At 35.0% G+C, this 26,459-nt stretch overlaps 1 protein-coding gene and 1 long non-coding RNA gene across 2 annotated transcripts in view; one reads left to right on the forward strand and one right to left on the reverse strand.

Moving 5' to 3' along the window:
* LOC130666437 (ephrin-B2) overlaps nucleotides 1-26,459 on the reverse strand; it is a 215,163-nt gene that overhangs the window by 112,813 nt on the left and 75,891 nt on the right. The gene's annotated exons all lie outside the window — the stretch shown is intronic.
* Nucleotides 9,456-26,459, forward strand: part of LOC130666441 (uncharacterized) — a 53,570-nt gene continuing 36,566 nt past the window's right edge. The window contains exon 1 of the long non-coding RNA XR_008989678.1: nucleotides 9,456-9,688. This is a non-coding gene — a long non-coding RNA (uncharacterized LOC130666441). The remainder of the gene's footprint in view (nucleotides 9,689-26,459) is intronic.

A 26,459-nucleotide genomic window follows, 5' to 3' on the forward strand; every position in this document is an offset into this window, starting at 1 on the left:
GATGTATGCAAACGAGAATGAGAAGACCAAGTTCCGACACGAGATAGATAGGATCGGTCGGTAGTCGAACCGTGTAATTGATTCAGCTGAGCGAAACAATGAGTTTCTCGGCAGTTTCGTTGAGTATATATTGTACTCGATTTAATTCTATTCCGATGATACCTACATATACATTCATACATACATACATACATATCCATATATATCGTACGATTCTATTTGATTATACCACTGACAAACAGAGTATTGTACTTTGTAGGTATATATTAATATATACCAGTCTATTACACATATAAAATTATTAAAAACCATTCATCCTACCGATAAATTACCATTTATTAATAAGCAATTAGTATTAAATAATAGCAATCACATGAATTATTAAAGCGTACGTTGATTTGTAGACAGCGCATACGAACATTTAGCATTGTGTTACGTTATATTATGAGTTATGTTATGACAAACAATGACAATACAAATGACTAAGTACTCAGAGCTCTGCATTAAAATATATGATCAAAGCTCATGTACTCTTTGATCTTACTTGACCGACCAAGTAAAAGCGCACTTAGTTTTTCATGCTTTTTACCTCAGCCTGTTTTCGTCCAAATGCCTGTACATGACAATACGGATTTACATATTTATTATATTACACGATAATTTTCAAATCGATATTTATTGAATATTGAATGTCGTGTTCTATTCTAATTTACTTTTCTGCAATTTGAGTGAAAATTTAATAAAGCTCTGAATTTTTAAGTAAAATTGCTGATATTCAGCCAAAGTCTGTTGTAGAAAAAGGGGATTTCCAGAACAACTAGCTCCATCTATGTTTTGCTTGAGCAAGTCTCTTGTATCGACAACTCAGTCGACAATTTATTCCCGATGCGTAACGCCAGTTTTTTAGATTTAATTACTATAGCCGTCGTAAATAATTAATGATGAATAATCAATGAGTCAAATTTGGCCGTACGGTATTTTTGATAATTATTATTAATTTTGAAATTATTTATAATCGTATGAAATATTTGTGGGTTTTATTAAAGGGGAGTTGTGAGGTAAATTAATAGTATATGAGAGTGATTCGTTAGCAAATATCACTAATCAGGTCAAGTGATACACGGCGGACGAGTTGATTACGCATTCGTCGATCGAATTTACTAGCACGGAAATTAATGCGACAAACTGGCAAATATCAAGGAGAGGAATAGGAGTAGTCAGGACACTTGAATACTACTTGCGCGTGTCCTCAAAGTTTCTACATATCCACACAGGCATCCCCGCAAGTATGATGCATATCCGTATTCATCAGTGAAGAACTTTGTAAAAAGAAATAAAAAATAAAATAACATGTGGTATGGTTACTGCAAAGGGTGCTTGATGAAAAAATAAAATAAAAAGTCGACATTCCCGAGAAGTCTGCCGAGCATAAACAAAGTATTTTGACTTGTGTCATAATACATCCATGTATTTGGTTTTGAACAGAAGATAAAGAAAAAAAATAATAAATAACCAGCAGCAGAAATAAAATAAAAAATAATAAACATCACAGAAGCTCACGAAATCGTAAAAACCAAAAGACATTACTCGCGATGATCTTTTCCCGTATACTAGGCGAATCGTTTTAACAATAAATCGTCTCGCGGAGTCTCACGATTTTCAAGATACATCTACTTTGCGCAACTATAATCCTACTATTCCATCGTGGAGTTGCATAGTAGTACCTCGGCTGAGTGTACCCGGGTATATCCATGGCATAGCAGTAGTCTTGTCGTAACGACAACTATAACTATATATCTGTGTATATAAACATGTACTATCTTTGTTCTTTTCTATTGAATTGGATTCTACTGATCGTGCGCGTGTATTTCCTGCTTACCGCAAAACTAAATCCTGATGTACCACCGGCACTATACCACCGGGATCGGATCCAGCTCTTTAGCTACTGATCACCAGTACCACTCGATAGAAGAGCAGTTCCTCGTTTTGCTCGGGCATGTAACCTTGAAGGTGCTCTGAGGACAAGTCGCTTTGGGATTACCGATCACTATCTCCCATCACGATTTACGGTCGTGTCTCGTGATTATTGAATGCCTCGTATATATTCGTCTTCGGGATACGCCCTTCTGTCATATCATTTACGAATATGTCACTGCTAAAGTCTAAATATTAAAAAGACTTTTTAAAATATGCCTTTAATAGCATCTAAGATATTTTTTATTTATTGCTCTCGGCAATCAATCGGTTTACATCAACAGTCACCATCAATAAATTTCATTATCCATCAGATATATATGTGTTTATACGTATGTATAAATATACCACCAAAGTAATTATCTTGATACAAATTACACATACGTTAATACATCATCAGTCGACTGAGCCTCGTTTTCTCATCACACATGTTTAACTACATCAGTTCCAGAGTATTTGTGCACGTCCATGTAGACCATCAACACCAACATCACCATTAACATCAATATCAACTTCATCATGTACGTGTACAGTCCAGGTATACACATATATGTCTATGTATTAAAAATATATACGAGTTTGCTGCAGAGGTGCCAGTATCTATATCACTGTGATGAGGTACATCCCCCATATTCTTGGCTCGTTATTTTTGCTTGCTTCATTTCTTGTTCACATTCCCCGTGATTGAGTTAGACGGCGTGCATCAGCGCGTGTATATGGTTACAGCTTTAGCCGAGGCATTGAGTACCGTTGAGCTGCTGAACTGGTGAGCTCAACTCCTGCTTCCATGATGTACTGCTGCTTCACAACCAGCGTACATAGGCTCACACCAGCACATCAAAGTGCCATGGAGTTGCCAATTGGTACTCAACACCTACTCGTACCAGCATAGAGCTCTGCTCCGAGGATCCTCAATAAGCGAAATTATGTATCGCCTTTTTTACTCGGTGACATACATTTTTAAATAAATTTCCATTCCACTCACAATGTGGACTCTAGTATATGTAATATATATGACTTTCACAATTTTTGTTATGAATAACATAAATATATATACACGGTCTCGGTCGTTAATAATTCCACGATTTAGTAACATTTTAGTTGGACAATAATTCATATAGAAAGTCGTGTGACATCCTTGCTTACGTGGTAAGTTATCTCGTACACGAAGATGTACTTCATTTTATCCTAGACCTACTGACGTGATATATGTTCCTTGCACAAATAAACCTGTGATTGTGATATCTTAATGCTGGGCAAGATTTCGTTCAAAATTGAAATGAGCAGCAGCAGAAGTAGAAGTCGTTATTTATTTTTTTTTTTAAATTTAAATTAATTGCCAATGAGAGCAACGTAAACAAGATTTCTATGCGGTGCGGAATAAATAATACAGTGGAGGTATTGAACGCGAAAATTTATTATTATCGGAGTGTTCGTCACGGCGGCCGACAGCTTCTTAGGCTGACACTGGAAACTAATAAATAATACATTTGTGATACGGGTGGTCATGGCAAAAAAAATTTAACCGCCTTTGAAGCGGCGAACCTTGAGTGTAACTTGGTTCGCATTTCAAATATATATATAGGTATTTTTATCCATACAAATGTATACCTATATGTTTATATATAAGTACGTGCGTGTATGGGATATCGGCGACTATATTTACAATGATCTCATTAACCTTTAAACCACGTACCGAGGACTAAAAATAACAGTTTACTCTAGTCTTTATTTTCCGAATTATTTTATCGAGTACAGCGCGAGTAAAGTTAACGGCTTTGTAATTATTTTAATAGAGTTGGAGAGAGTTTAATTTTCAAGAGCATCGTGATGAAGCAGTCGAGGAGCTGTTGGAATTGACACAGAGTTGTATATATAATGGCGCACGTACGACGACCGGCGAATGCCAGATATCGCAACGTGTAGTTGCGTTGCGTGCCAAGAATCGCGGGGAACCGCGTGGACGTTAATTTGGTCGGACTTCCCAGACACCACGCGGTTTTAAAGTCTATTTTCCGGTGATGGCATTGTGCCCACACAAGCATCTCAAAACACTCGGCTGTTATTTTTCTCGGTCGGCGCATGCAGGAGCTAGTCGACTTATTTATCCCCGCGTTCCCTCCGAAACATTCACTTTACTTTTTGTCGCCATACTTTTCTTCGTGCAGTACTCTGTTGTAATAATAAAATCCGCCATGGGCGAGACAGGGTCGAGTAAATAATACTGTCCGCGAACGGTTTTAGTTTTAGTTTTGGTTTTAGCTGAAGATCGTCCATGTGTAAATTAAATAAAGTAAAATAAAATGTAAGAGTAGAGGCAGGAGCCAACGATACGAGCTAATTGCCCGATCTTCTGCCCTGACAATATACACTTCTTGCTGTTTAAATGATCTTTTTATTTGTTTTATTCTAATTTTATTAGAACAGCCGCTTTGAAACTGGCTCTCGTCAGTCCATCCGAGTTCTGAGTGTACTGACCGAGCTCGGGCTTATAACAGAAATAAAAATAAACAACGAGAAAGAGATAAATATAAAGAGGGACGACGAGTTATACAGACGAGCTGAGGAGGATCAAGAGAGAAGATATCGCGAGGAGTGAGAAAAGAGGAAGAATGAATCTCTTGGGTGTACGAAGTAGACGAGACGGAATGCAAAATAGAGCCGCAAATCCATGGATCAAAGGGATAGGAATGGCTAAACGACCCGTCTCGACATTTCGCTTGTTGCCTACTCGACTTTGAGGTGACGGCAATACCAGTAGCATTGTTGTTTTCGTTGTAATGCAAATAATCTTTTCCCCAAAGAATCGCATTATAACTAAATCTTATACTTATATATATACATCAATACAACATGCTCACTCTGCAGACAAAGAGAATTTAAGATTTTTAAAAATAAAAAATCATCCTCTTGAGCTATTTAAGGGAAATGTATGTCAGTGATTGGTAGTACGTGCACATATTATGCATGCCGATATTGACTTTTGATGGTAGTTGATATTACGATACTCCACTCTATTATATATTGTGTATATATGTATGTATAAGGTAATAATAGATGACCGTATAACGTGGAGCTACTTTGCGGTGCATCGAGTGTACACGAAAAGTAGATGTGGAACTGGCGCAGTGTATGTACTGCCGACCATTGATAGTGCGATGGATAGTAGGTACATATAAGTAGGTTGATATTGGCTCCGGTGGAACGTGATTCGATTTGGAGGTTCAGACAAGAGCAGAGCGGTTCCTCCTTTAAGTCGAGACCGATGTGTATGTACGAACATGTGTGTGGGTGCACATATATGTACAAAGAGCTGGAGTACAGAGAATAAGAGCGAGAGGAACGTCAATCGGAATGGGCTTTCAATTTAAATTATCGTCGATATCGGTGTTCTCGCGAGAGCTATCGATCTCGCCGGCACTGTACTCGCGAATGATAAATCGACGCGGTTTCAACGTGACAGAGCTAGATAGCTATACTTGGATAGACATGTGTGAGTGTGTGTGGATACGGGAAGTCTGCATGTGTGTGCAGACTTGGAGCCTGGCATTGCGCCTTGGCAAACTCCTTTCGGCAATTCCCGTCAGTGCGATACCATTTTCACGGTCGTTTCATCGTCAATTGCATCACTTAAATGTACTATGCACTTATGTCGAGGTATACTTGCTTGTACATACTGTGTAATATAGATATATATTTAGTCGTACATGTACATCACTGGTGATGGTCTCCCTGGAGCCTCTATAAACTTGATATAAGCTCTGTGTGATGTTATGTACTCGGGGGATACCCACCAGCAGGGCCAGTAGGACGGCCTTAAAAGTCCATCTTCGCACATTCTCAAACCAGTATCATCAGCTAGTGTTGTGTATAGCACCACCAGCAGCTGCAGTATAACCAGTAGAACCGAGTGCAGTCACCAGCAGATATAGAAAACCACCGGCATGAGGATCTGATAGGTATGCCTTACGTTGACGCCATTACCGCTGCTCTTAAGTCACACTCGGGCATCCGTTGGTACGCGCAAAAGACCCGAGTGTCGCTCGGACGGACGAAAACGCGCGAACAAAAAGTCTATCGTTGGTTGCTTTCTGAGAGAGCCTTGTTTCGCTTGTTTTTCCCATATCCCTCTCTTTCTCCTTTTTTTTCGACTCTTGTCCCTTTCTCATATAGATACATTCGTATATGTATTGTATATATATACACACACCGAAAGCGGAGGTGGAAAGAGAGTTAAACTCTACTGTAGTTGCACAAACAAGTTTGTGACGACGCGACAAGTCGAAGAAATCGACTGCATTACTTAATGGCGTGCACGGCCAGCCGTTTACCTCGGTTGTTCCTGCGGGTAAAAAGTTTAAAGACGATGCGCCAACATCTACGTGACGACTTTTAGTGTGGAAACCCGATGATAATTACGTCACTGGTGTATATAAAACATACGTAGAATGTGTTAAAAGCTCAAATACAGCTTACGTACAATAAATAATACCCTTAATGCCGTTTTTTTTCGATACCATACCTGTATCTCCTTTGTGTATATCTGTATCTATATCTATATCTGTACCTGTATCTGCGATTGAATTACTTTGTAACACTAGGCATCCATATTAATTAATATAATTTTTTTGCTTATTGGTTATTAATATAAGTCACGCTCATTAGTCATGTACTTGAGCATGAATTTATTTATCGCTCTGATGGATAATAATTAATGAGCTTTTTTTGCTGATTGTGCTGGGAGTATGACTCGGGTATAACGATAGCAGGAGGTAGATTGGAATGAGACGGATAATGATAACGTTAGATTATTCGGTAAAAATAACAAATGGACTTATATTATTGTCAAACACGAGCCATAACTACTGATATGTTAGCGCGTGTTAATGGTAATGGAACGAGGAGGCTCAGTCGTCCTTCCACATTCTTCAATCCTGTACTCTTTTGCTGTATCGTGGTTAACAGCCAGGTAAGAAGTATAAGTAAAGGATCGCACAAGGTAATGGAGCGAGAAAAGGAGGATCAAGAAGAAGAAGCAAAAGGGCGAGTGCTGTTGCCAGTTGGTGGTGCAGTGGCCCTGATGTGGCGGTTGAATGTTGGATGAAATACCCAGCCAGAGCACAGTGAGAGAACGTACACGGCGCTTACAGTCACGGCAACCACTTTTTCTCTACTTGGCACATTTTTCAAAGCTCGCTGACAGCTATCTGGCCTTCTTTCTTCTTTTTCCTATCCCAGTGCCATCGCCACCACCCTCTCACCCTCCCCCTTTATCCTTCCCTTTATCCTCGAGCTTCTTAAACTCCCTTCTTAATCGTCTTCTTTCCTATATCCTTCTTCGCATTGTTTCTTTTTGTCCTTGCAGTTTTTGAGTCCTAGACTTATTGTAGCATCCAGATCTCGCCTGCGGTGTGGATACTGATCTGCACATCTTCAACCCCGATGTACAAAACACGTATGACTTTGCTGCATCTAGAAATTTATTATGTTTTGTGTCCGTGCCTATACAAAAACATTAGATATATATTTATCCTATGTATACAAATGTACATATATACGTTTCAAGACGTACATTGGGTGCATTACTGTGAAGCACACCTTTTGTCTTATATGTACTCAAAACTCTCGGCGATACAATTTATATATATTGTACGTATTGCGTTCGAGATATCCGTTGCCCGAAGTTATAGGCAGCCAAGACCCACAAGAATGCACAAGCACCAACCAGTCGGAGCAAACCAACCAGCACGCACTATCTACCATCTAGCATAAATCAACTCGATGCTCGCATCACGCTCTAAGACTTTTGCCCTCTAACAACGTTCATACTGTCCGTCTGTGTATGTTCATACATTCATGCCCTCTACATATACCAAAGCATATACTACCCTATCTTTTGACTTGGAGCAAGTCAAGGGCTATCCTCAGCGATCTGCGGATTATTAATTTAATCCGATATATATATACATACATATATATTCTCTTTTATTCACCTTACACCTAACCAGCATCCTCTCGAGCATTCTGCGTGCCCATTGTTGCAGCTCTTCAATAGCATAAACATTCTCTGCATCAACGTAATCAAATGCTAACAAAAATTAATGCTCCTTTTATTTATTGTATGGAAAAAACAGTTGGCGAAATTAAATATCGATATGATCGGTAGCTTTGTGCTGCAGTAGGTGATATTTTCAGCGTTTATCGGCGAGCTATCGGTTATCACGATCCTATCCATAGACTAGGAACCAGAGTTTTATGTCTAGATCGGGATAATAAGGCGTAACAAAGGAGTGTCGTGTTTGAAAGCCTGTGTATATATGGCCGGTGCCGTACCCATACCGCAAAAACTGGATCGCCGTGAACCCAAACGCCGATAAATCAAACGAGTTACTGCCAAAGCTGTGGTTATATATATATATATATATGTGTGAGTCATCATTATCATCACATTTTATACGTATTCTGCAATCTAATCCACGTCAATTTTACTTCACACTATGGAATATTTATTATTGTGTAAAAATAGAAATGACATAAAGTGGAAAAAATAAAAGATACAAGAGTTGTTTTTTATTTTTTTTATATATAATCATCAAAGCAAATATAATGGGCTTTTGTACGTTGACAAATGTTTTCAGGAAAGGCAATTCGAGATACTGAAGGATTTTATGAATATATATTGGTGTGTTGGGTGTGTGTGTGCGTGCGTGTGTGTGTTGAGTTGCTGTGAATGAGGTGAACATTTTAGACGAGTAAATCTATCGCATGTCGTTTGCATGCTTCAGAAGTATGGCAAAATTCTGTCGATGCAAGCGATGAAAAACAAGTAATGGAAGCCGTGCCAGTAGTAGTGTAGTAGAACGAGGGTGGGATGAAAAAGTATGACTTTGAGATCGAGGAAAATAACGTGAAGGGGAATCGAAGTTGAGTAGACGGGGAGAGGAGAGAAGGAACTATCGGGCCGTTAGCAGCGAAATTTAAGCAAGTTTTTGTTCTGGAACAGACTCCTGTCAATGCAGATGATTGGTGCACGTTAAAATGGTACGAGACACTGAACTGGCGATGCTGGTGTCTCTTTATATCATAGATCTCTTTTTCCCTTTCGTTTTTTGTTCACAGTTCGCCAGCAAGATTACTGATTTCCCAGAAAATCCGTCAAACCCACGATATTTTTATTTATGCTAAAACTAATGATAATAAACGGCTGATATTTATCAACCACTTGACGTCGTCTCGATAACCATGCATTTAAAAACTTTTTTACTTTATTTATTTATCATACTGATTATTAATCGTTAAATTGATTGGCTATTCAAATCCGTATCTAACAACAGGTTTATCTGCGTTATCGGACTTTGTCGTTTAACGAGCTGACGAAATCCAGTGCACTCAGATTGAGACTAAAAGCACTCGATCATAAAACCGACGGACATTATTTCCAGGTTGTTGTCCTAGTCGTAGTCGTAGTCGTAGTCTGCGTAGTCGTCGTTGTCTGTTCTGTGTCTCCTAGCAACGCAATTCCCATCCCAATAGAAAGACGGGGATACTGCCGTCGTAGTCGACGTTGTCATAGTCATAGTCGTATTTCTTGAGATATTAAACTCAAGAAGCAAATAGAAATTGCGAAATAGAAAGATGATAATTTCTGTTACAGTGAATTCTTAAAATATTTCATTTTTCGCGACTAGTACAAACATCATAAAATAAGCTGACGGTAAGTGTGAAAGTAAATAATTATTTTTGAATGCTTTGTAACAAGTATCGAAAAGGCAAGAGAATAATTCAGTGTATTTATAAAATTGATTTCGTGGAATGATGACTTTAAGGTAAATTTTGGGTTACTTTTGTATAAATATATATTTATGTGGACTTTTTGTTCCTTTGGAAAGTCAAGGTTACATGTGATGTCCGATGCACTTGCTGCTGATGCTTTCCCTTGAATTTGTTAATAAAAGGTGCACATGATTTCTTTGGTAAATTGTATGGGGCGGAGTGCAAACATCACCATAAAATTTCAGCTTGAGAGCCAATGGTTTGCTCATTCGATTGAGGGCGTCGATACCAATTAAATTAAACACGGTGAGATCTCCGGGTGTATAGCCAGCCTGTGTAAGTGCGTGCCGGCGATATATATTTGTATATGTATATGTGCTGGCACAAGAGTGTAGAAGGCATGCGAAAAGAGCGAGAAAAGAAAAGACAACGGCAGAAACCCGAGTTAAATAAGAATGAGAGTATATCTCTCATGGTTGTCTAAAAAAATGAGTAAGTCAGAAAACATAAGTATACCCTTGGCAAAGGTGTAAACAGAATAAAACAAGTTTGAGTAAGCTGAAGAATAATATCTCTTTGTGTGCATCAAATTCTCCATAGCGGTGCTCGCGAATGCCGAGTCTACCTCAAGCTCAACTCTTTTTTCCTATTTATTCTACAACTTTTCGTGTCATTTACTCCTTTTTTACCGGTGCATTTTATGTACTGATAGTTGAAAAAAAAAAATACTGCGTTGCATAGCTGTGGTAAACGTGTTATTTTTTTTCCCGCTAAACGAGTTAAAACAAAATAAATGTCATTGATTATTTAATGTTTGGACAACAAAGTAAAATACTTTAATTTGATCATCAGACACATGCAGTAGATCAGACCGCATGTAGACGACACGACAACGAGATGAGTAAAACAAAAAATTAACCAAGGGCATTCCTTCACGCTAAGCGATTTCTGCAGCCGTCAAAGAATTTCGTCGGATCGAGAATAGAATGTGTGTTCTGCGATGGGAATACTGTGCAATTCTTCTTCACTCTCCCCCCAAGTCTTACAGTCTATTGACTTGACCACAAAACTAACCAACTAAAACATCAAACGATAACTCACATTTAATTTATTTTAAAAGTTTACCAAAACACACAACGATAACAACAATAACAATTTTTTAAAATGAATAAATAGTTATTAAAATTTATATCCAAGTATATTAATATGAGTGCAGACATGTGTACGTGTAAATTCTCATCACTAAATCAGATCTAAATATCTTTACTCAGGGGCGTGAAACAATGCTCGTGATTAATTATTATTTATTACCATTTCAAACGAGAGAAGTAAGAGAATAAGAAGAATAAAAAGAATAAGAAGCAACATGTTATTTCGGCGATGCGTGATAGGATGTTATTACAAAATGTTATTAAGATGTATAAGATAAATTGCAACTAACCATCATCAAAATCTTTACCACGGAAATTCAACAATTTTGGAAATAATTATTACGGATGTGAATACCGTATATATTTATAATAAGCCCGAGTCAAAATATTAGACGTAAGTTGAACGTTCTTAACGTTTTAAACGTGAATTGAACGTTTTTAACGTTTTGAAAGTAAATTGAACGATTTTTTTGTATTTTGGTTCGTAAAAAATTGGTAATTTCATGAGTTATGATTTTAGTTTAATGATAACATTAATTAATTTATTTCAATATTTGTAATCACAATTTTCATAACCTTGATATATCATAATATATGAAAAGATATAATAGTGTTAGATAGAAGTATGAACTGAAAAAATTTTTTTTTCAAAATACGAATTTTTTATTTAAGAGCCAGAAAGGCGAACGACAAAATTTTAGGGAATTGACGTGATTATAATCCAGGAGTACAAAATCGATGAAAAAAATTTTTTGGAATGCTTATGTTTTCTTATTGTAAGTCTAAATAGGTTTTAGTTACGTTTTCAATTTATGATACTCCAATACACGTTTAGAATAAGTTAAAAGCTGTCAAATTGAGTTTTTACTGTCCAAAACGTTTAATTTACGTTCAAAACGTTAAAAACGTTCAATTTACGTTTAAATATTTCGACTCGGGAGGTGACTGCTATTCTCTTTACCACGGGCTTGATAAATTTTATCATTATTATTATTATTATTATTATTATTATTATTATTATTATTATTATTATTATTATTATTATTATGATAACTATGATTTTGTTTCGTTTCGGTTTCATTTTAACGAAAAAGAATGTAATATCGTGTCATAAAAACATAAGCTTCCGGTGTTGCTCGTTCATGAGACGCGTCAGTGCGTCTCTTGTCGTTGGTATGCAGCTTTGTCGTGTATTTAGTGTTTTTGTTGTTATGCCGAGGTACAGTGGCAATAGCAATAGCAACAGAACACAACTGAAAACCAACGGGGCCACGAATAAGTGAAAAAGACGTCAGCTATGTAATATTTATTGCGGCATTATTTTAAGGGACACAATGACCTTACGCTTACTGCAACCCATAAAATTTTTTTTATTCCTCACACAAAGTTTATCATAAATTTATAAGTAAGCTTTTATCCGAGATTCCTATTAACATTTTAAAACACTTTGCTGAAAATGGCTGTTGCCGTTTTTAAACAGATGTTATAATTAATAAATTACGGTACGGACTAAAAAATCTAATTAACTTTCTGGCAATTAGACGGAGATCGGGGTAAAAGAATTTTATTAAAATAACTTGTAATAAGGGCTATAAGATATCTTAAAAGTATAAAAATCTAATTACGCTAAATACCTTTTGAAAAGCATTAAGCATAATATAACTTTCCGATATGAATAGTAATAATAATAATTAATTAATTATAAGTCTCTTAATGACACAGCTTATTATATTCATCAGGTATCTTTAGTGAATAGCCTATTAATTAGCATTTTTTATATTTTTTTCTTTTGTCTTTATAAACTTTTTGTATACCTATGTCGCTAACCATTCAGAATAATAATGACGGTATTAATTTCAAAAGTTAAAAGAACATAAGAAAGACGGGGATCGAATCTCAGCTTCTTTTTACGTCATTTTAAATTCCCGATCGAGAGGGAGACCCAAAGCGACATTGAGAGTAAGAATGAGAGTGATAGTAAGAGTAAGAGTATTATGTAGATAATAATCCATCTCATTTACGAGTCATTAACTTTTAATACCAAAGAATCAATTAGTTACCGAAGATTTGTTGCTACTGATGGAGTCACCAAATTTATAATACGTCCAGTAGACTGTGTCGTTTTCAACCATTTTTTTTCTCAAATAAAATTATCGTTTCATTACGGCCTTAATTACAATTTTTTGGGCTCACAAAAAAATGGTAAAAAAATTTTTACTTCAATTGATAAAAATTACTTTTAAAAAACTGAATCTGGGACAAATTTGAAAATTCTAGGCGGCCTTTTAAAATCATAAACAAGGACCGTAGAGTCAAGTGTTTTTCAGGTTTGCTGAATGATTTTTCACAGCAAACAATAAATTTTGTAACAGTAAACTTGTCCAGAGCTTTTTATTTGTTACAAGAGTTTAAATGGCAAGTTAGAGTTTGATATCGGACTGAGAAGAACGGGGATGGGCGATAGTTAAATATTATTGAGATAGAAACTGAGAAAGGATTTTGTGTGGAAAGGGATAACGGAACACGATCAGACACACAATACTCCAGGAGAGGAGGCAGTAGCAGGCGTTTACGATCCATCGGTTCTCCTGGCAGCCATTAGTAAACGGCCATTGTCATGCACCAAGACAATGCATCCCGTCATTGGGATATTAATAACCCAAAACCAATATGCCATAAACTGTACGACGCCGGTCAGCGTCGTATGGATCAACCAGCCAGCTTTTCAAGCCAACATCACATCCACTAAACCACCGTTTCCACACCATGCCATCGGTGAATACTCAGCTACAGCACACCCACCACACCTACAACCTTATAGACCTCACACCCTCACCCTCATCCCCGGTCCAATCCCCTTCCCGCATTTAACAATGAACGCTAGCGAGAAAATCCGAGCTTTTGGAGCGCTAGTTGCTTACAGCAAGAAACTTTGCTATGCCCTCAGTCAAGAGTTATGCCGTGGAAAGCTTTGGTTTCGAATTTCCTTCACTAGAATCTATCCCCTCGTCCTTCCATTATTATACTACCTATGCTAACTTATTGTTATTCATCCGAGCGTGTTATATACACGGACATGTTCATGTATATGTAGAATGTGTAAAATTACAGTTTGACGTCAAGCTTCATAACAGTTTCCTTTTTTTTTCTTTCATTATTATTTTCATTAGCGGTTTGGTGTTTGCCAAAATTAGCATACTGCGTTTCAGTGAATTTTGAATAACTTAACTTTTTGTTAATGACTAATTTATTTATTTATTTACTATATTTATTAAATAACATGAGACGAGATCTGACAAGCACTTTAACTCTGTACGATCTACAAAGTTAACGCTCTGTTAAATTTGTCAAGGAATTTCAAACTATGTCACCAAGTGAAAATACCAGAATTACACGCTATCACGCTAATAGCAGAGTAAAGAAGAAACACATTATTATCATGATAAAATTATTTTAAAAATTACAAACTCGCACACAAGGACTTTGTACAAATCATGTTATTTTTTAACGAGTGAAACTAAACCTGCGTTAAATAAGATTTTGGTAACGGTCACGGACACTGACTTTGATGACGGGCTCAATAAACTTGTTTGCTTTGATCTACGTCCCTTTTATACAAATTTTTGGATCCGAGAAATAACTTTGGTTAATATTTGATCTCAATTACAAATATAATTCAAGACACGTTTAATTTCTTATTTGACTAGCGACTATTCGTGTAAGAGTATAAATTGTGAGCTGAGTAGGTTTACTTTGTATGAGAAGAGCAAGACTTAAAGAGCTAAAGCCAATGAGTTAAATTATATTTATTTAATTTATAAGCTCCGCTCTAATGTGTCTGCCCGTTGAATTAAACGTTGCTTTGAGGCGTTACGTTGTATATATAGAGCTCGTATCATCACAGATAGCTATTGGAATCTCAACAGGGCGAAATTCAGATACGTCTCTCTAAACATAATTAACAATTATCCCAAGATACGTCAAACAGCCCGCAAATTAGTAGACACAGCTTACAAATCCACGAGGTCAAGCTTCTCTCCAACTGATGATGCCGGTCTGCTTCAGCTTCACGGAAATTGTCTAATTATCCGACCTATTTTAAGATGATTATCGCTCATTAACGTTAACCTATCCGAGGTTTTATCGCGTAGCTTATAAATATATCAATCATCAAATTTTAATAATAAGAGATCATAATAATATTCAAGAGCAAGTATTTATATGACGAAGCCGAAGGATGCTTTAAAATGGTGATCCATAACATCTTAGCAGTCATATATATGTATACCTATAGATTATAAGTATAGAATGTTACTGCACGAAGCATAATGGTTATCAAAAGATACAGCCAGCAGTCAAGTAACTGACGCGGCATGTAGCTCTCCTCATCTTTCACCCGATATAAAGCGTCTGTAGACGCGTATCACCTTCGATAATATTCCTCTCTACTGAGAGAATAATTTGCTTCGCGCAACATATCAGATATCGTATTGGAAATGCCGTCGTTTCTCCTTAACCTTGTATTTAGTCTGGCTTTTACGTATATACATTATATACATATATGTATAGAGATTCGATAGCAATTGAGGAATATATTAAAATTACCCGTTTAAATTCTTTATCCCTGCTCATTTTACACTATAATTTACAATATTAATTTTTAAATAAAATAATAACAACAATAATAAATTAATTTGACAACAAGAAAGTCCAGTAAATTAAACAGAAAAGTATTTGATAAAAGGCAACCAATCACGAGGTCTATGGCTACATATTTTATACCAAGATCGGGCAAACTCTTGGTTCCGGCTCGTTTCTTTCTACCGAGTTGGATGTTACCCTAAACTAAAGTAAAGATCTTAAACTTTTTTCTTTCGAGATACAGAACAAAAAGAGAGAGAGAGAGAGAGAGAAAGAAAGAGCTCGCACGAGGTCCGATTAATCTTGGATAATAGCTACTTGCTACCTAGCTCGACAAGACATTCCACTATATATCGTTAATCGACTTTACCAGCTCAATTCGGTCACTAATTCACCGGCAGTACTTTTTTATTTATTTTAAACTTACAATTCTATTTATTATCCGAACTTTAAATTAAATTGTTCAAGTCAATTATTAATTATAAATAAATAAATAAATAAATAAATAAATAAATATACTGGGGTTTAGAGAAAAGGATAATGATTGTAAATTTACAGAGAGGTTTTGTAATAAAATAAAAAATAAATAAATCGATTGAAATGTGAGATACTTGTGTGAAAGGTAAATGCGTGTAGTGGTTAAATGGTTCTCGTTCACGAAACCAGCAAAGTCTTATATATGTATATATGTATATAGCTCGGGGATTTGGGACGACGACAAATATTTACCCGTCGTATACGTACATAACAGGTATATACGTAGGCGAGTTAAGGACTTTTTGCTTCACTTCTACCTCTACATTTACCTCTACCTCTACCGTAAACTCAAGTTGCGACTACTGTATACACTCGCAATGATAGTTAACGCGCTTGGCTGAGTAATTGGTCACACATGTCTACCGGAATATACACTTTTAATTAATCAATCATTGATGAGTTGATGGGAAACTGATGCTCTGATGTTCATTTAACTTTAATTCAACTAAGGACAATAAATATCGCTGTTATTATCCTCATTCCTCGATCTTAATTTTACAAAGTGTACGAGTTACAAATTGATGATATAAATTTTAAAAATATACTCGCTGGTAATCAACTAATGAGTAATGACAGATGGTTTTATATATTATATATATAGAGGGAGTGAGTGGGCAAAGAAATAATTCATTTAATATTTAACTGAAATTTCTTTTCTTCGGTTTAATAGTATCCTCTAAATTGCTGGTCTTTGATGATGATGGTGATGACGGTGGTGATGCTGGGACCAGTTAAGTCGTATACATGACCAAAACGGACGTTGTCTGATTGCTCGCACGCGTGTTGCCGTCGTCACGCCATGCCGCAAGAACGCGACATTATCTATCACCTCACTGACAACTTGTCAATTATAATTAAATGTAGTGCACTTATTTGTGTGGATTATACACAGTCTTTATCGATTTTGTTTAAATTATCCTACAATTATTTATTGACAACAAACCGTCGCAATTATAAAAAAATAAATAAAAAGAACAGTGAGTATAAAAATAATTCGACATGTAGGTTTAAATGAAAAGTAATAAATTATTGGCTACACGTACACGAAATTTGAATTAAGCCATATTAAAGATTCGTCGTAAAATTCGTCAAGTATATAATGGCAAGGGCAAGCAGAAATTCATGTTATTAAGGGTATGCATATATTATTAATGGACTTAGCGAGCTGTCACTGAACGTGCTGACAGCTACTAGGTCTCAACCGCTTGGCTTTTCAAATCCTCTACTCCTGCAGCACCTCCACCATCGCCATCATCGCCACCACCTCGGAAGCCCCCGACGCCACCTCTACCCCGCATTTCACAGAGCTGTCGTCGCGAGTCCGACGTCGATCCTCCATTTTCTCCAGCTCACTCTCTCTTTCACGTTCCCGTCGTCTTTTTCCTATCCTAACTGCCACTCGCAAACTTTGCGATAGACGGAACCAACGGTTTAATTATTTAAGCCGAATAAACCCATTCCCCTGTGTGTCACTTGTTCATGTATTTATAACTGGATAAAAGGAAAAAAACCTGTATCTATATATATAAAGGATAAATGTCAATAACTCTAACTGAGAAGGACTAATGGAATATAAACGATCAAACGGATATAAATTTTTAAATATAGATAAGTTAGATATTTTCCCGGTAAAATTTATAAATTGATGCTGTTATATTCTATAAATATATATAGAGTGAGCATTGATAAAATTATAAGTGGGTATATAAATATGTAGTTCGAAAAATGCAAAAGATTGCACATTAATTTACAGTCGGACGAGCGGAATAATGCAAGTTTTCAACAGTCAGACAGGTTTACGTTTTACCACCAAGCATTTACATTTCTAACTCAACGAATCGATCAAATTACCAGATGTTTATATATTGTGTGTGTAGATTTATATATACATTGTATAAATATATACACAAGAGAGGAAGCGGACAAATTTGTCATCTGAAATAATAATAACATGGCAAAAGTGTGCGGTATAACTCGCTTCTGACTATAATTAAACTAAACTACTTTTTGAATGACATACAAAAATAAAAATTATAAGTCATTGCGCTGCATGAATAATATTAATTATCAGGATTATTTTTGGATACTATTTTATTAGAAGGGGATATCAAACTTTTTTTGTATCGCCAACAATTATTTTCAAAATATTTTTAACCTTCAGGAAAATAATTCTGCGCAGTATGAAAAGAACACGGAAAAAAATAAACTTTAAAAATTGCTATTTGAAATTATAACCCGGAACCCGGTTGTTAATATGGGGAATTTTAACATTTAAATACACAGAAAAAACAGATATTTTGAGTCAAGAAAATATTTTTGAAGACAAACGTTTTCGGGAACCAAGTCAAGATTTTCTTGAGCCAAGAGAATTCGTTTTGGTTGGAGAAGATTTCTACTTTATCAGAGAAAATTTAGGTCTCCAAAAAAATTTTCTTGAATCAAGAATATTTACCTTCTGTCGAGAATTTTTTTTTTGTGTGTAGTAAATTTTATAATACGTGTCGTCTATTTTCTAAGTATCAGTTGCGATTTTTGAAGTTCAAATAGTAATTTTTCTTACATAGACAATAAATTTTCATACTTATCCTGTAATTATTCACGTTTGAATCATAAACGAAAAAATTACTATTTAGAATGATGGTATTTACTGATCACTTTATCATTATATTACTTGTCATTCTCAATTTATATAGTTCATTTTTTTCCGTGTAATTTTTTACTGAAATTAAAAATATGTTTTATTTACTCCGAATTAAAGTGAACAGTAAGAGATTTATCATAATTAAAATAAAAGTAAATTTTATCCGTAGCGAAAATAATCAAGGCTTGGAAAAAGCACAAACTTCATTCCAGGTTTCTGAAATACTAAGTATATTTTGATAACAATACCTCTATATATATATATATATATATATATACATACAACTACTCGGAATGTTTACACTTTTAGCCGGGATCTGTTGAGTGAGGTCGGATGCTTTTCGCAGAATAACTGTTTATTTTCAAAGAAAACAACCCTCAGATAAACTAAGAGACGAAAAACGTGGCCGGTTTATTACTACATTCCCACTAAAGCTCTTGAAATTGTTTTAATGCATTATTATTTATCATTTACTATTTATTCAGATATCAGTGAGCGAAATAGGAAAACAGTGTCTAGTTTTATGAGCGTATTCCCCGTGACAGATCGCCGATAAGTGTAGGGACAACGAAAGGTACGAAAAAAACTAAAGCTAATGATAAATTTTCCAGATACGAGAGAGCGTCAGTCCAATCGCTTTAATGCGGGTTCTCTTGAATTATATAGAGTGACACGAGATTTTCACTCTTGGTTCCGTGCAATCCCGTGTGTAACTTACACTACTCTGATACTATACGGCATTGAGACTGCTACGGATACAGGGACGATAGATGAAAAAAACACACTTTGCAGAGTGATCATTTAGCTGACAAGCTCATAAATCAAAATCTCTCAAGAGCGATGCCATTTTTTCGCCAAACTGCCTAATAGCTTTTTCATTTGTGGTAATACTTTGCTCTGTTCGGTTTTAATCAAAGATAACATTTTTAACTTTTAATTCTCTTGCTTCAAATTATTTACTTTACACTGGAAAAAATTCGGAATGAATTCGAAGTGATTATACAGCTGAAAAATTTTTGTTAAATTTAATACAAATCACATATCCCAAACTGTCCACTCAATTTTTTATGATAGTAAAGTTAGCGGGCACCTGACAATTTTCAAAACTTTGAAATCATGAATTAGACTGGTTATAAAATAAAAATAAAGAAATGCATTTCTAGAGAATTCAAATTTCAGTACATGCATTTTTAAAAATTTTGTTATTTAAATTATTTAATTTTTTTACATGTAATTTGAAAAATAATCCTGAAGTTAGCAGACAGTTAGAAATTTTTGAATTTTTTTTTCAACGACTTAATTTAAAAAAAAAATAAAAATATAAATATGCACATGTAGAAAATTTAATAAACTATAGGTGCAATTTTTTCAAATATTTTTTTTTTTATAATCTATTGTTTAAAAAAAAAATCCAAAAATTATTGGACGTCGGCTAACTTCAGTTTCATATTTAAAAATTGTCATAAGTCTGCTACATTTACACTCATCAATTTTTTGTGTTAATTTAACAAATTATACTTGTGTCAGACAATGATACAGATTTAAAACTTGTTGAGATCAGATAACACATTCAACTTTAGTCAAATTTACACTTGATGTCAAATAATCGACACAATATATTTAACCACTGAATTTTTATACACAAGAACACAAAATTTTCAACTGTGTACCGATTTTATTTAAATCCAAATTCACTACGAACCGGATTTTGAATATTAAATTAAACTCCACTTCGGAGTAAATTTTACTCCGAGGGAATGAAATAAATGAACAGTCATCCGCTCCGGATTTACTCCGTGTTCACTCCGCCAGTTTTTTACAGTGTATTGTAATTGTTATTATTACTAGTATTACTATATTGTTGGACTAATAAGTTTAGCAGATAGAACGTTTGATTCAGGATACGGCGTAGCTTGGAAGGAATATTATGTACTATAGAGAATAATATTGTAAAGTTAGCCTGGGGGTACGGAAATCTCCTTACGCCTCGTTAGGTACCTTGTTTCGTATCTCCCATGTACGTATGACTGAATCCACTAGATACGTTATATTCTCGCTTTTGCTCAACACTTTCTATTGTTTATATATATTTATACACATAATACATTTTAATGGTCCACTCACCGAAACTTTATGTTGTACACGTTAATTAAGCGAAAATTATCTACTAAACAATGCTTCTTCAAAATATCATTATACATTTTTTTTTTTTTTTTTTTTACTATAGAATTATATTTAATTCCATTTTACGCGCATGGATAATTTTGGCGCGGGGTAATTCTATTTTTTAATGAGCTTCAAAAATACTTGATAAAATTTCCGAAGACGTTGCGGGAGACTCCAATGGTGGCAGCACTTTCTTGTTTCGACTTGTGGCCGGGAGTAAATTATTTTTATTATAATTTTTGAAAATTTGCAGAAAGGATTGAAATTATTGAGATAGTTTTTGGTAAGTAATAATGGCGATAATAATTTTTGTTATTAATATTTTGATGATGCAGAGTAGGGAGTGATTGTGCCAAGTTTTTGCAGAGGATGATTAATTTTTTGTAGTTATCTTGATGATATTAGTTTTTAATGTGTGAAAAGTGTCGAGGGAGAGCTGGAATAATTAACCTCAGGCACGGCGATATGGCGCCGATGTCACTATTCCCAGACGTGTCGTTTTGTCAGCAGTGACACATCCAGATATGTATGTATACATATGTGTATAAGGAAAATCTGGATTGAGTACTTAGTCAAAAAAAAAAAGTAACTTGCGAAATTTTGTCTATTGAAAATTTGAATTTTAAGTAAAACCCATAATATTATTCTGAACCCTAATTTTTATGAAATTTTTTCTTGTGGACATTGGAATTTATTTTAAATTAATAAAAAATTTTTCCACTAAAATTAGGTATCGTTAAGTTTTGCAATCAATAAATTCTTGTAATGTCATTTTAATTATTTAATTAATTATTACGAAGACACTCGGAATGTGAGTATCGACTCACGTTCGTCAACTTTTTTCCTCAATTCCCTGTGTCTCGTCCTCCCTAAAAATAGGCCGATAATTACACCCGTTAAAATCCACTAAAAATAGGTAAAGCAAATTGTAAAATTGATTTTATCATTACAAGTACAGCGTAATAAACAGTTCGTATTTTTAGCTTCAAACGTATGATGGGCAGTAATTGTTAGCAGTATACAAGAATAAGTACAGGGAATTTTTACGGGCAATTTTCCTGACGTCTGTGTAACTTTATACCTATCATTATATTCACCACCATAAGTTAAAACTGACTGACGCCACTTTGTCTATAGGTGGTGAATAAATTATTAAAAATAAAATAGATAGTACAGGAGTGAATGATAGATAATGTAGAATGACGCGGCTTTTGTCGGGAGTAAGCAAAACCGGAAGTAGCAAAGTATTGGCTTCTTCCTAGTCTATATACGTACACACAATGATATATATAGACGGTATACTGGCGGCAAAATTGTGCAGTAGAAAAAGCTGTACGGAAATATGGGGAAAGTACCGTGGCTTCCTTCCACGTAGCCGTCAGCTGCCCTCCCTCCCACATAGATAATCCACCGTAAATTCTCGGCTCTCCCTATTCTCACCCCCTGGTTGTCTTCTACTAGGCAAATCTCCATCCTCACCACCCTGTGACTCTATCGTCGTTGAATTGCTGTCAGAAAGTCGCGCGGGAACTCGATAGCAAATTGCCAAGTTACATATATATATATATAGATATTATCACAAGTTTATGCATAGCTTAGTTACTTTCCCAGCAGTTGTTGACCAACTAGTCATAATGATGAGGTTCCTATCGACAGTTTGTATTTGTCAGTTCCTATAGACTATCAAAGAAACTCCAAGACATTGTACCAATTATGAGTGATAATAATAATGCTTAATCTTACAATGTTTGTCTGGTAATTATGTAGTTATTTGCTGCTGAATGTTTGATGATGATGAAAATAAAATGAATTGACAAACTCATGAATAAGTTGTACGGGTGTATAAAAAATACAGCGCAGCTGATGTCTGTAAATTAAATTTTCTAATCTATATTGATCAGCAAAGTGCCCGGGGATATTTATAATACGGAGAAGGGGAAATTAAGGAACCGAAAGAAAAGTGTTGGAGCTGCAGGAAACGCAATGAGGATTTTAAGGAAAAATATATGACGAAATAAGAAGAAATAGAGTATTAAGGTATTAGAGTTGAAGTAACACACGGAAGACTTGTAGTTAAGGTGGAGAAGTACGAGAGAGATAAAGTAGAGTGTAGATGGACTGACAAGGTAGAGGGATACCGGATTGCCTCGGATTGGATCAGATCGGTCATGGGTGACGATGGTGGTAAGCGGGTGGCTGCGGTAAGCGCAGAACCGTGTCGTGGATAAAGTGGTGCCCATCACTGTCTGTCACCAACTCTCCTCATACCACTTCTGATTCTATACATCTATTTCCTTCTTCTCCTTCTCGGTCTTTCATTTTATCAGTTGTCCTATTTGTTTGTATATGCTATTTCATTTTGCCATTTTACTCCATTTTAGATTTTTGCTAGACCGATATTGTCATTTTGAACTATACCGCAAATATATTAACTGTACATGTACAAATTTCATAAAAACAAAATTTACTTTTCTCGGGAGGCGAACTGGAGAGGGTTCTAAAAATTTTTTTTCAGTCTTCAGAAATGTCCGATTAAAAAAAAAAAAAAAAAGTTTATTTTACTTCGACATAATTTTGAAAAATTGTCGAAATTTTGAGCAAAATTTTCTTAATTTTTTTTAATATGAATGGAAAGTACAAGATTTTTGTAGTGTTATGTATGTATATATATGCGAGGTATATTGAATTTCTATTTGCATTAAATATTTCTAAATGTCAAGTGTGGGATGCGATGATATATAAAATAAATTCAAGAACAAACGGCGATCAATCAGCAGTGAGATTACTTAAGTAAATGTGTATAAAGTATGTACGCTGGGTATATATTTATATATGTATAATATATATTAGGGAGTATAAGGAGATAAAATAAAGGATGACAGGATAAAAAGGGGAAGTGAGTGATTCAAAAAGTTTAACGAAAGTCTGGTTGGTCGTTTTGGCAGTTGGAGCTCGTGGCTTGATTTTCCCCCTGGGTAAATGTTGTAACACCGGCTTCAGGTGATGCCAGTGTTTTTTCACTCGAAAAAAGGAATAAAATAAAATAAAATAAAAAATAAACAAGCAATGATAAAAATCTCAGTGGAATTTAAACGCGATCGTTGAATTTATATGTCCGACAATTATATAGTTTAAAAAAATAAATATTTTTCTTTGTTTTAAATAAAAAAGTATTTCACGAATTTAATTCATGTCTACGGTGTCAAGTTGCGGTTATACTTCGCCCATACCAAGTGCCTCGGAATTAATTCATCGGGGGAAAGAGTCCCATTGTTTAAACTTGCTACTTTGCCTCTTCACCAATAACTTTCGTTACTTTATTTCAAGTAGCAAGCTGCTGTGTACTATTTCTTAAGTATTTCCCCGGTATAAAATACGAATCACTTATTTAATAACTGTCAACTCATTTAACCCATCTCCTATTCACAACACAGTGACTTAAATACTTAAAAGTCTTGTACAATAACTTAAATATAAAATTATTAAACAACAAAAGTAAATAAATTTAAAGTTAAGTATTTAAGATTTTTTGATAAAACACTCGTAAGTCTTATTATTAAAATTAACTTTAATACATATATAATCCCATGTATATATAATGTGATAGCAAAGTAAAACATAGGCAGGAATATAGAACGCTGAGAGGGTTTAATTAAGCCCCCGATGTGAATTCGCCCGAGCTCCAAAGAGAATTCATCAACGCAAAAACGAGTTAAGCCAACTTTCGGACAAACTAAACGTACACTTGAGACGCTCGTCTTCCGGAAAACAACAGTCATGCCTCCCAGCAACTTGGCTTTTTTCATTTTTTTTTATCACAACACTGTCTCATTGCATTTCCGCTTTACTTACACCTTATACACCAACTTCCGGGCTCAACTTTATTTCCTACTTTATTACATTATTTTGTATTTCTTATTAAAATTCATTATCATTTTATTTTAACCTCAGACACATTTTAAGTTCAACTTTAAGTTTTACAGACGTTAATCCCGACACAATTAATCCCAGAGTAGAGAGTACTGTTCTCATATCACAGAGTTTACTGCTGCATTTGTATTCTTCTATGGTGTGTAAGCGAAGCTTTTTGCTCCCCAAGGAGTCCAACAAATATATACATAACTCTCTGGGCATAAATATAATCCGGTCAAGTATCAAAAGTTTACAATACCGCGTCCATTGAATATGTAATAATGTTAATAATATATACTTTACTTATCGCAAAGTTATTTGTATTGTTATATATATTTTATCTTAATATATATAATATTCATAATAATAATAATATAATGCCAGTACAGCGTACTAGTTATCTAAGAATATTCGGTCTCGGAATTTTACTTCTAGTTTTACTTCTAGTACACCATTAACAGGTACAATGGAACGGAACAGAATTCAACGACACGAGGAACGTATGCACGGTGGCGCCGGGTATCATTTGGCTTGCGCCACTGAAAGCATGTGTCTTCATTAGGCGCACCAGGGGGCGGGGGTGGGGTTGCACGGTTGCACTGAATCACATCGGGAAACCAACCATCGTGGCCCAAATTAAGCGCTAAATGCATCCCCCCACCCCCGTCCTACTACACTACTGTGCTGTAAAGTTCTCCATCTCTTCTCACACTATTACACCCCCATCCCACACACACTCGCATAACCTAGTACAGTATGTAGGGTGATATATATAGATCTTCACTTGTCTACATTGGCGGTGTTGGTGGCAGCGCATGTTCCCTAGTTGATCTCCTACACCAATCTTGTACAATTCCCGTCCAGAAGTACGTCAACACCACTCGATGTTTTGCATACGCCGGCTATGAATTCATTGCAACGTGTTGAATGCAAATTCAGAGATTGAGAAATATCCTTTTCGTAATCAATATCAGCTCACTGGCATATAAATATATTAATGACGAAAATTCAATCAAAACTTTTTAACAGCTGATACAGTGTACTCTCTAAAACTAAATTGGTGAAAAACCACAAATTACTTGTGAATATTCACTAATCTAAATTGTCCAAAGTATACGACTATGAATTAGTTACTATTCACTTTTTGAATTAGTAAAAAAAAGAACATATAGAATTAGTGAAAATTTTACTGATTGAATTAGTCAAAAATGTACTAATTCACTTGTTGACGAGGATTTATTTGGAAAAATATTGTATCGTTGCTAATAATATTGTATCAAAATATTATTATTATTATGATTATTATTTGTAATTGATTATAAAATTTTTTTAGCAACTTGATCGACTAAATTAACAATTAAAATTACTTTCATACGGTAAATATTTATATCATAATTATAACTCATAACCTGAATCTATTGTCAATGATGGTTTTGATTCAGGTTCGGTAAAAAAAGTTGGAGTAAAAATATAAAGCTATTAAAAAATAACAAGATGTATTATTTAGCAACTAAATTAGGTTTTATTTAATTAACTTACTTGAATTAATACTGTTCAGTTGTATTTAAAAATTATCGTAATTAATTTTGCCCTGAATTTGATAATTCAATGATAGAATAAAAAGTCGTTAAGCGAGGCGCCACTAGTAATCATTGTAGAATCCA

Source organism: Microplitis mediator, chromosome 4, assembly GCF_029852145.1.
Source record: "Microplitis mediator isolate UGA2020A chromosome 4, iyMicMedi2.1, whole genome shotgun sequence".
In the NCBI taxonomy this organism is placed as follows: Eukaryota; Metazoa; Arthropoda; class Insecta; order Hymenoptera; family Braconidae; genus Microplitis; species Microplitis mediator.